The 10,276-nt window shown below is 43.2% G+C and overlaps 1 long non-coding RNA gene across 2 annotated transcripts; it reads right to left on the bottom strand.

The window, feature by feature from the left end:
- LOC116442359 lies at positions 1-6,488 on the bottom strand. Of its 2 annotated transcripts, none has more exons than XR_004239528.1 (3): positions 6,371-6,488; positions 3,414-3,523; positions 1-3,108 (listed from the first exon to the last, which is right to left on the bottom strand). It is a non-coding gene; the product is annotated as an uncharacterized LOC116442359 (long non-coding RNA). The 2 variants fall into 2 exon arrangements; XR_004239529.1 differs by having other exon boundaries at positions 1-2,277.
- Between the last annotated feature and the right edge of the window lie 3,788 nt (positions 6,489-10,276).

Raw genomic sequence — 10,276 nt, 5'->3', positions numbered from 1 at the left:
CAGGACGAGGAAGACCCATGTTTTTACAATGGTTCTAATTTGATGTGATCTAGCTCTGAGAAGTGTACAGCAACGAGGCAAAATAGTTGGGATTTTATGGTGGAAGGTGGGATTAGGAAATTCAATGCAGTTATTGGATTTGTGTCTTGAATGTACTTTCGGGTTTTTACTCTGGGGTTCCAAGGGCAAACAGAATTTTTCAGGCTCAAAAGTGGTTTTCTTTATGCACGCATTTTTCTCCCTTCTAGGATTTGCCTACAACAAATGGGGACTGAGAGGTTTTAAAGTCCGGTGTCTTCAAACGATTTTGTCAACAAGCAGCTGGGATTTGTTTATGTTTTTAAGACATTCTATTTAGTTAAATTGCCAAGTGCTACAAGTGTTGTGGTTATGGCAGTGCCTCAGGTCAGGACCAGAAATACAAAGTGCAGTAATGTATATTATTCAGAAGGTTGTGTTACTGAGGACAACCCACCCTGCAGTCAGTGGAGAGACTTTCTCTGTCTTTCAAGGGCTTAGGAGCAAACATGTACTGATCCAGTAACTACCTGCAAAATATATATTTATTTGCGGTCAAACTCCATTTTTTGTGCTGCAAATTGCAAATCAAATACTTGTGTTTAATCTGGCTTGACAAGTACTTTACCTTGCTTGGTGCAGACACAAGAGCTACTAGAGCCTTTCTGCTGTACTTTGTCACTTCCTCAGCATTTGTGATATTTGTGAGAAGCTCTTTTAAAGATATTTTGCAATAAATTTTCCCAATGGAATGGAAGAATTTCAGGCCTGAAAATCACTGGTCTGTACAGTTTTGATCCTGAATAAGTATTTCACTGGGGTGGTTCCAAAGGCTTTGCTGGAATCCCTCTGATTTACACCCATATGAGATCAGCATTAGGCCCCAGTGTTTTCATTTTTCATTTGTTATTCTTGGCCCTAGTGTCCTTTTACCACTGTTGAATACAATGTTCCTAAAGCACCAGATGTGCTTGCGCGATGAGGGAATGTGGCAAAAAAAGAGATTGCAGCGATTCACTAAACAACACATGATCTCCTTTTGCTCCGTAGTCTGAATTCTGGGCTTTTCCACCAGTATAACTGCACTTATTTCTACAGGACTGTTTCTGATTACCACTGGGAAATGAAGTTGTAAAACCTTCCTGGCCTAAGTACTTAACAGGATCATTGCATTATGCTCAGTATTAGCTCGTACAATGACTGATGCTTAATATTATTTTGTAAAAGTTTTGGATTTCAAATCACTCTTAAAATATTTCAATCTCTATATTACTGACTGGTTTCAAAGTATTATGGGCTTTACTGCTTTTTCACTACTTGCTTAATGCTCACATTAGGTGCTTGAAGATCTTAAGTAATATAGTTGTTACAGATAGTTCAGTTACCAGTTTCACATAGTTTATACCAGTTAAAACTGGTGGGAGATCCAAATCTGGCCCAGTATCCAGATTCCTTTGATGTGGTAGGAAGAACAGGTTCAAATCTGCAGAGTGCTCCAATCTTAAACAGCAAAGCATTAAACAAAGTGCTAAGCTTTAGCTGAATGAGTAATGTGACCAAACAACCCATCTGCTCCTCAGCCTGCACAGCCAAGCCCTGTGAGCACAGGGAAGCTGAGGCTGCCTGGGATCACCTGCATTATTTTGTGCTTGAACATGAGACTTGGCTGCTGTATCCAGCTACTCACAAAGTCATCTGGTTCAAAGGTCTGAGGCATGTTCACTGATCATGGAAGTTACAGAGAATTGTTTTCTCATGCAAGCAGCAACAGTAAATTTAGTACTTTAGAGTAATGTTTTGTTCTCAGTTATACTGCAATATATTCGGAGCAGGGCACTCGATGTCAGAAATTCATCTCAAATTAATGCTGGTACAAATGGTGCCAGCATCTTCTCCAGTGAGTCTCTTTCTGCTGCGCCCACTAAACCCCACTGAAATCTAGCAATGGGAGCAAGATCAAACCTTTCCCTGTATGTGCATGAATAAAAGTATCGGTATGTCTAAGCGTGTCCATCCTAGCTCAGCCACGAAGCACGGGCTGCCAGGACAGAAGAGAGGAGGAAAAGGTGCTGTGCTTGATACCAGCCTGGATTCCCAGGGATCCATAATTGACTCATCTTCTGGCAGAAAGCAGAGCCCTTGTGGTAGACACCAACTGGTGGGATTACATCTGTACAGTCATCCATTATGTCTGCTTCTCTGGGCACAAGTTCTTCTCACAGGGTACTCAAAATGCAGACAGGGTCAGTCCTTTTTCTCCTAAAAATATTAGAAAACAGTGTTGGCAGCACTTTCCCCTGAGCCAATCTCCAACGTGTTATTTAGTAGGCAATGTTTTATGTGGTGGTGCTTTAAGCTCAGAAGTAAAATCAGGGATTTAACTAACTGTGTCAGTTAAATTCTGTGTCACTTTCTTTGTAAATCTCTTCATTTATCTCTGTCTAGAATTCCCTCCTAGTCTCATTAAAAACATGATATTCAGTACTTTATTCTTAGATCCCTCATGTAATCCTTGCTCTCTGCCTAAAACACTGTCTCTCATCCCAGAGGGGGCTGAATTGCAATGATGAGCCAAGTGCTCTCTGTGTCTACAGTAAATAATCAGGTGGTGAACAACATTAGGTGCTTGGAGATCTCTGAACAGAGGATACGGCATAAAGTCAGTCAGTCCTGGGCAGGAGTGTGTGGGGGCTCTGGGTGATGGCTAAAGTGAGAAGGCCAGGTGTGTTGACAATCTAACATAAGCTGAAGATTTACAGTGACTCACCCTTTCTCCTCTTTTCATATTCAGTTTTGCAGGGTTACAAAAGAAATTAGATTACTACGTACCTTTGCATAAGTTAAAGGTGTCAAAGACATTAAAAAATCAAAGTAATCTCTGTGGACTTTAAAATACTTCCTGTTTTCACTGTCTTACCCTGTGTACTTCACCTGGGATCTGAGGGGGTTGTTCAAGGAATAAGAGACCACACCATACCTGTGTTCATGTTTAAAAAAACCTACTGCTGTGATGGTTCTGTGACACAGATCTTTTTCCCAGATGACCAAATACCTCTCCTCCAGAAGTTCTAAGGGCTTGATCAAAACACACTGAAAGTAATGGAAACATCCCCAATTACTATAAGGTAGCCCCAGAACTCTGCTTGTGCCATTTCAAACGTCTGCTCTTTATGCTGTAAATCCTCCATCCCGGTAGGTTAATTATGTATCAGCATTCAGTATTCCTTTAGGAAGTGATTGGGATGCTCCTCAAAGTAGTAAGCAAAGGAAAAACAAATATATGTTATTTTTCAGTCCACCATCCCATGCTTAGTTCTAAGTGAATTTCATGTCTTGAAAAGTGTCAGGTTGATGGCCCAGGCGCAGGCGTTCTCCTTTCATCTACAAACACTTACTCTAGCAGCAGAACAAAAGCCTTCTCCATACTGATCCCTGACAGTACATCTTCAAACTGCAGAGACTTCAAATGGCAGGCCCTTTAAGTCCTTGATCTGTCTGGCAGCCTCTGTAACAAAGGGGCAAATCTGTGATGGGGCTTTTTATGGTACACATCTCTAGCTCGACTGGGAGTCTCAAATTGTCTCAGAGATCAGTGCTGCCTAATATTATTATGCACTGGTGTTCTAAAAATAGTCCTGATTAGATTATCATAGATAGAACCCCACAGAAATGGCTTAGAATGCTAACAGTTTATTTTGGAATAAGCAGAATTTTTTCCTAGTGAAATCTATCATTATGCTAGAAAAAAATTTCCTCCCACAGGAATTCTTTTTTCTGTGCCCATTAACTAATATGAAGAGTGGTTTGGTTTGTTATAATTTTTACAAAAAAACCACCCCTGTGCAGTAGAAGCAAAGAAATATGATAACAAAGCATTTCTCACAAACTTCTCCAGTCCTGTGTAAGTGCTGACGAGGATAACCAATTACACCAGGCATCTGTGACTGCCCATCCCGTAGGAGTTACAAGCTTACCTCAAGCTAAGGCAAAAGAGAATCGCAGTCTCTCCCAAAATATAATCCATAGCAAATCGAAAGCATACTGGGGATTATGAGTTAGCAACCATCTTGCTTTTGGATGCCTGAACCAGGATTCCAAAATCCACAATTTATAAATATCAAACTTCATCCTGACTTGCTTGGGGTTTTTGCCTTCTCATTATAGTAGAATTACTGTTTGAAGAGTACTTCTTCTTCTTCTAAAACTGGTATAGAAAGGAATTTTTCCTGTCAGACAGCACTTGCTGCCTGAATGAAACCAGCATCCTTGGAAACTGGTATTTTATCCAGGTCACCTGCAGACAGAGGCTCTGGGCCTTCACTGCCTGTTCCCCAATTTGGAACATCAGCACCAGATGTTTTCCCTCATCACTCAGGGCTGCTGGCAGTGTGCATCCCTCAGCCAGGAAGGTGAAGATGGGGGGAAGAAAGCAGAATAGCTTTACAAGCAGCTTGGATGGAAAGGTGCTGATAGAGGGAAGTTCCGGCTCTTTACCATCACAGGACAGTCTTGCCTCCTGCCAGCTTATGATAATGAACACCCTGGGCACTCGCCTGAGAGCATCTCAATTTAAGTTTTTTTCCCCATAACGAATCAAAGGCGAGGAACAATTCAACCCACCAAACAGGAAAAATCCCTGTCGTGCTTCTGCCCAGACAGGCAGTCCCTGTTGGATACCCCAGGGAAAGGGCTGCCTTTGTGTTGGCCTGTCTCTGTGTCCATCCCCCTCCGAAGCACTGCATCTCCTCCTCCCCGTTTGCATCCCTCATCTGGGACCCATGCCCTTGGGCAAATTCCCAACACCTGTGCACTTGTCATTACAGAGCTGGACCAGCTGCTTCTGCCAGCTCTTAGAGGGCCAGCACGCCCTGCTCCGAGCAGCAGCCGGGGGAAAAGGACAGCGTGTCCTTCTGCCAGCCCCCACCTAAACCTTTACCTTTCAATAGCCCTGAAGCAGACAGGGGTGGAGACCTTGTACCCAGAGAGGGATGGTGCCACCAGCAGCACTGGGAGATGGAGCATCCCTGTTGGTATGAGCAGCCTGCTGTGTGCTGTTTCAGTGTGGAGCTGGGTGTGACAGCAATTAGCTTTTCTTTGGAAGCAACGGGAAGAAAAAGAGAAGTTCTATTCACATCACAAGATTTTATTTTCACGGGCTTTTTGTCCATGCCTTACTGTATCTGTCTGAGGTGCTCCTGTATTCCAGCAAAACAGAGATCCAAAGGATAATAAAAACAATGAGAAAACTGAACCACAGAAAAGGAATGTAAGGAAACAATATGGAGCACAAGTAAAAAAAAAAACAAATCGTGTTTTACACTTACAAATTCCCTCTCAGACTAACAGCTAGCCAGGAGTACTTTAAAGGAATAGGCAGAAAGAAATGAAATTAATTGCTATGACCCACAAGCAGACATCATGTTGTGATTTACAGGTGACTAAAGACTGGCAAACAGCAGAGGGACAGCCTAATGTTCCAAGGAAACTATATAGTAGTCAGGCCCTTGATTTTGAAAATGCTTTTTATGAGTTCTCTGCCCAGTGAGCTCCATGGATTTACTTCAGAGGGTTGCACAAGCCTGAAAGCCTTTGAGCTTTGGACGGTCTGTACCAGAGTTCTGAAAACTCCTAATTGTTTCAAAGATCCATTTTGCTTGAAATGTTTTGTATATTTTAACTGGTTCATACCTCCATAAAATTTCTACTCTCTCCTCTGTTCTTTCAGTACAATTTAGGAGCAACTCCATAGAAGTCAGTGGTGCTTGTTGTAAGACCTGCCTCACTGAAACACTGTTTTTAAAAAAAAGTTGTTTTTCCAGCAGCATTGGTATTTCCTCCTCCTCCCCAAACCACCTCACCTTTTTCCAGTCATCTATTCTTTCGACTATTATTTTAAGTACACCAGTAACAATATTGATGTAAGTTCAGTCCAAAGCGCTTAAAATAATAGAAAACCACAGGCGAACCCTTTGGCTTCTTCTTTGTGCTCGGTGTGGAACTGATAGCACAAAAGCTGATAGCTGATAATGAGCAACCCTATGGAGAAGGATGCTGGAACACCGAGCTGTTTTTGCCGGCTGATCCAAAGTATGAGGAAGTTAGTGGATGGCTTTATACTTCGGGCTCCAAGATGATGGGCTGGTATCAGGTTTTGAGAGGATGTATAATAGGCTAATTGTTCTGAACAGATAACAGCAATTTGCAGCTGGATGGGTATAATGGGGCATTCATTCTAGAATGTTTCAACATGCCGTAAAGCAATTTTTTTTTACTCTTTATAAACCAAGGAATTTAATACAGGAGAAAATTAATAATTTTGAAAGAGCTGAATTGCTTAACAGGGATATCTTACCTGCACACCTGACAACGAACTCATCAGCTGATTGAAAGAGTACTTATACTCCAAATGCTTTCAGGATGTACTGTGGAGTGTTGTGTGCTGCCTGCATTACCTGCAGAATTACCTAAAAAGACACATACAAATATAATCAGAATTTTAGTAAGAAGTATCTATGGTCATTATATTTGTAGAACACAGAATAACTGAAAATGAGTGTAATTTGATAACCTTATGGAAATACGAATCTGGGATGTTTGAGTCATTGCTGAAGCCAAAATGGCAAGGCTGAGTCCTGGCACTGGCTGCAGCCTGTGCTCCCCTGCAGGCAGCCAGAAGGGGATCTCCAGCTGCAAGCCCAAGAGTCCAAGATAACAATCGCTTGGAAATGTTTGTGCCAAGAAGTGTGGCTCCATTACTGCTCTGCCACTAATGCGAAGGATAATAGAATCAGATGCAGGTCTGGAAGGGGCCTCAGTATGTCCTTTAATTGGTTTCCTGCCCGAAGGCAGAATGAACTGTACTCACGCTATTTCTGGTAAATGTGAGTCTAACCTGTTCTCAAAGGTCTCCACTGATGGAGGCTTTGCAGGCTCAGAGCACAGGGCAGGTGCTGATGACACCCAAGGTGGGAAGGCAGGATGGGAAGGCAGACAGAGGTGGAGAACCAGTTAACCAGGAGGAGCTGGGTGCAAGAGCAAGGGAATGTGATAAAAGGAAGCAAAAAAAGTGGAAAATCTCAGCCACAACATCTGTAAGAAAAATGTAAAGAATGGGGAGCATAGGACACAAAAGCCAGAGCAAGGCTGTTTGTCAGGAATTAATTGAGGAAACCTGGAGTTCATACAAGAGGAAGTTAGGTAAGAGGAGGAGGACTTGTACAGCAGGAAAAGTGGACTAGTGCTGGAATCCTCACACATTTTATTATTTTATTTTTTAAATAATGTTATTCTTCTTGTTACTTGACCCATGATCCTATGAACATTCGTGCAATTGTTACCTTGAAGTCTCTGTAGATACCCAGAGCACACTTCATGAATTGCTGTGATCTAGAGGTAGTTGCTGTGTCTGCTATATCCATGAATAAAGGTCTCATTCTCAGCCCTGAAGTGTTTGCATATAAAGGTGAGAGCACATTATAGTCAAGTGTGAACGCCTAGCTAGAGGCATAAAGTTCTTTCCTGAATATCTGTCAAATAATGCTGCTGTTGAGAAGCTGCTAGACCATCAGGGAGAACTTCTTTCTAAGATAAAATATTTGGTATATACATTTTTACAAGCAATTTGCATCTGAAAACAGTAGACCAGAACCAGATGAGGAGAGGAAGATAAGAGAAAGGAGGAGGAAATGGAGGCTGAGCACTTTATTTGGTATAAATTGCCTTGCGGTCTGTACTAGCTGACTTGGCATTCTCCATGCTAGGCTGGAGACAAGTTACAGAGGGGCATCCTCGGGACCTTGTTTAGGTACTGAATGCCTCTCCAATTCTCGTGTGGTTCAGCCTGTTAGGCTTACATGTAGGAGAGGAGAGCAGGTGTCATTCCACAGCACAGGTTAAACAGGGTGTCCAGGCAGGCTGTGGTGAGGATCCCTTTTGGTCCTTCAGTCCGTGTATCCTAGAAGTGTCCACAACCTGTCAGGGACCCCATTCTCAGCCCATACCTGAAATGGAAACTTCCTCAGAGGAGCAAGTGCCACTGCAGCCGCTTGCATCCCACCTAAGCAGCGCATAGGTGTCTTGAAGAGCCATATGGCCTTTGTTAGAACAGAAGGCAGATGGAACCAGGAGGAGATTAAAGCTCCATAAAAAGAATTGAAGTTACAGCACACAGTGTGTGGCTATTCATTATCATCAGACATATTGTCTTGACGCTGATTGCATACAGGGATGAAAATCTGTACAAGGTAGGATAAATTAAACAGGTTTTACTTAGTAGTATGCTTTTCAAACACGTCAGCAGAAACAGAGAAGCTACATTTTAGAGAAACCTTCACTGAGTCCCTTGTCTTAAAGGGACTGCACCATTAACTGTGCAGAGCTGTGATGCATTAGAGGTGCCCCAGGTGAGACAGCGATGACAGAAGCTTGATAATAATGCTTATCTTACTTCTAAGTAAAGAACAGTACCATCCTACATCATCAGCTCTAGGCCAAATCCCAGATTCTTTCATGATGTAATGTTTGAGCCTGGAATGACACTGAGGAATCCCAAGTAAGAAATGAGGCTCTGGAGCATCTCTGAGCAGGGCTGGCTGTCCCACATGTACAAGGCTCCCTGTAACAGAGCTGTGCTCTGCATAGACAGGGTAATACTGGTTCCTTTGTGCAGGTGGGTTATGCTATAGAAAGTCAGCCTCTGGCTCAGGTGTCAGGTGTTGAATACATTATATGAGTGCAGCAGAATTGCATGATTACTCAGGAGAATATTCCTGAAATAATGAAAAGCTTCAGGAATGAGGCAGGAACTGTAACAACTCTGATAAAAGCGTTGCTTTCCTGCCTCTTCTCCGTGCAACGGTGAAATGTGACAGCGCGTTGGCCAGCAGGCAGCTACACCACCACAGTTCAAGACCTTCTGTCCCTGCTTTCCTAGAAAGCTTTAAATTAACCAGCTGAAGAGTATAATGCTGGATTCTCCTGGCGTGAAAGCAGAGTAAGTGGTCATTCTGGCCACCACAAACAAGGGGGTATCTGTCTGCAGAGCAGCCAGGGCAAACCTGCAGTCCCTGCTGGTTAAACCCTGCCTGGATTCCACTCACATGACTTCACTTGTGAGACAACTAATGGTTGCATGTATTGCTCCGAGGCCAAGTTTGAGGCAAGAGATTCCTTCTGTGTCTCTAGTGTTATTTTGGTATATTTTATTTGGCCCAGAATTTGGGAAAACAAAAGGGAGGTTTTCCGTAGGGAGTGGAATGAGGAGGCAGGAAGGGCTACCATATTTCTCCAGACGGAAACTCCCACAGTGTTGGAGTCCAGCACTGCTGCAAGTGTCAACAGATCAAATGTGATACAGAAGGCCCTCTGCCAACTCTTTGCTACTGCAGCAGCAAACTGGGAAGAAAGCAGGAGCTAATATCCAGTACCACTGAGCTAGGTTCAGTCTCTGCTGCAGAAGGATGGAGCAGAAAGAAATTTGTGACCACCTTCTCCTTCCCATGCAGTGCGACATTGGCTGGTCCAGGGCCCCAGCAGGACAGGGCTGACCCAGAGAGGCTCACCCAGAGGGTGTTCAGGCCACTGCTGAGTCAGGCGTGGTGGCAGCAGTTTCTGTGATAGGATCTTAATTTGAGCAGTTCTTGTCACAGTTGCTGCCTCCTAAGGAAGACCCCAAAAATTAAGGTGCCTCCAGAGCACCTCACCACAAACTGTGCCCCTTAGTGCCAGGGGGTGTGATTCAGACCAATAGCTGCTGAGGGCAACAGATTGAGCAGTAATTAGCTGCTGTTAGTCATCCTCTTCCCAAGTACAAGTGGTATAGCATTTGATTATTTCAACACAGTTGGATGTGGGAGGGAAGGTAGGCCTGGAAACATTTCCCTGACAGCATACTTCTCAGCTCTTTTAAAACGCCTCTCATGTTGACACTCAGCACAGCATTTCAAATAAAATGCTATTTCCTCTTGTGGAGCAGCAAGGAAAAAATGCTGTCACAGGATTTATAACAAACATTAGGTAAGCAGCAATCATACCCATTGTGCAATCTGGGATTCAGGTAGGAAAACAATCCATAGATGGCTAAGAGAGAAGTACTGTGTGTCTCAATAATCTAAATAAGGAGTGAACTACTTGAGGACCAGAGAGAAGGGACAGGGTCGAATGGGTTAGTGGGAGAACTTCACACAGCTAAGTGTGAAGTAGTTTTGAGACTGAAGCTTAAAATTGACTGAAGGAAATGTGAGTTATTTGTGTTCAGCTA

The sequence above is a fragment of the Corvus moneduloides genome, chromosome 4 (assembly GCF_009650955.1).
Source record: "Corvus moneduloides isolate bCorMon1 chromosome 4, bCorMon1.pri, whole genome shotgun sequence".
Classification (NCBI taxonomy): Eukaryota; Metazoa; Chordata; class Aves; order Passeriformes; family Corvidae; genus Corvus; species Corvus moneduloides.
The sequence above is the reverse complement of the archived record's forward strand: the minus strand, read 5'-3'. Positions and strand labels throughout refer to the sequence as shown.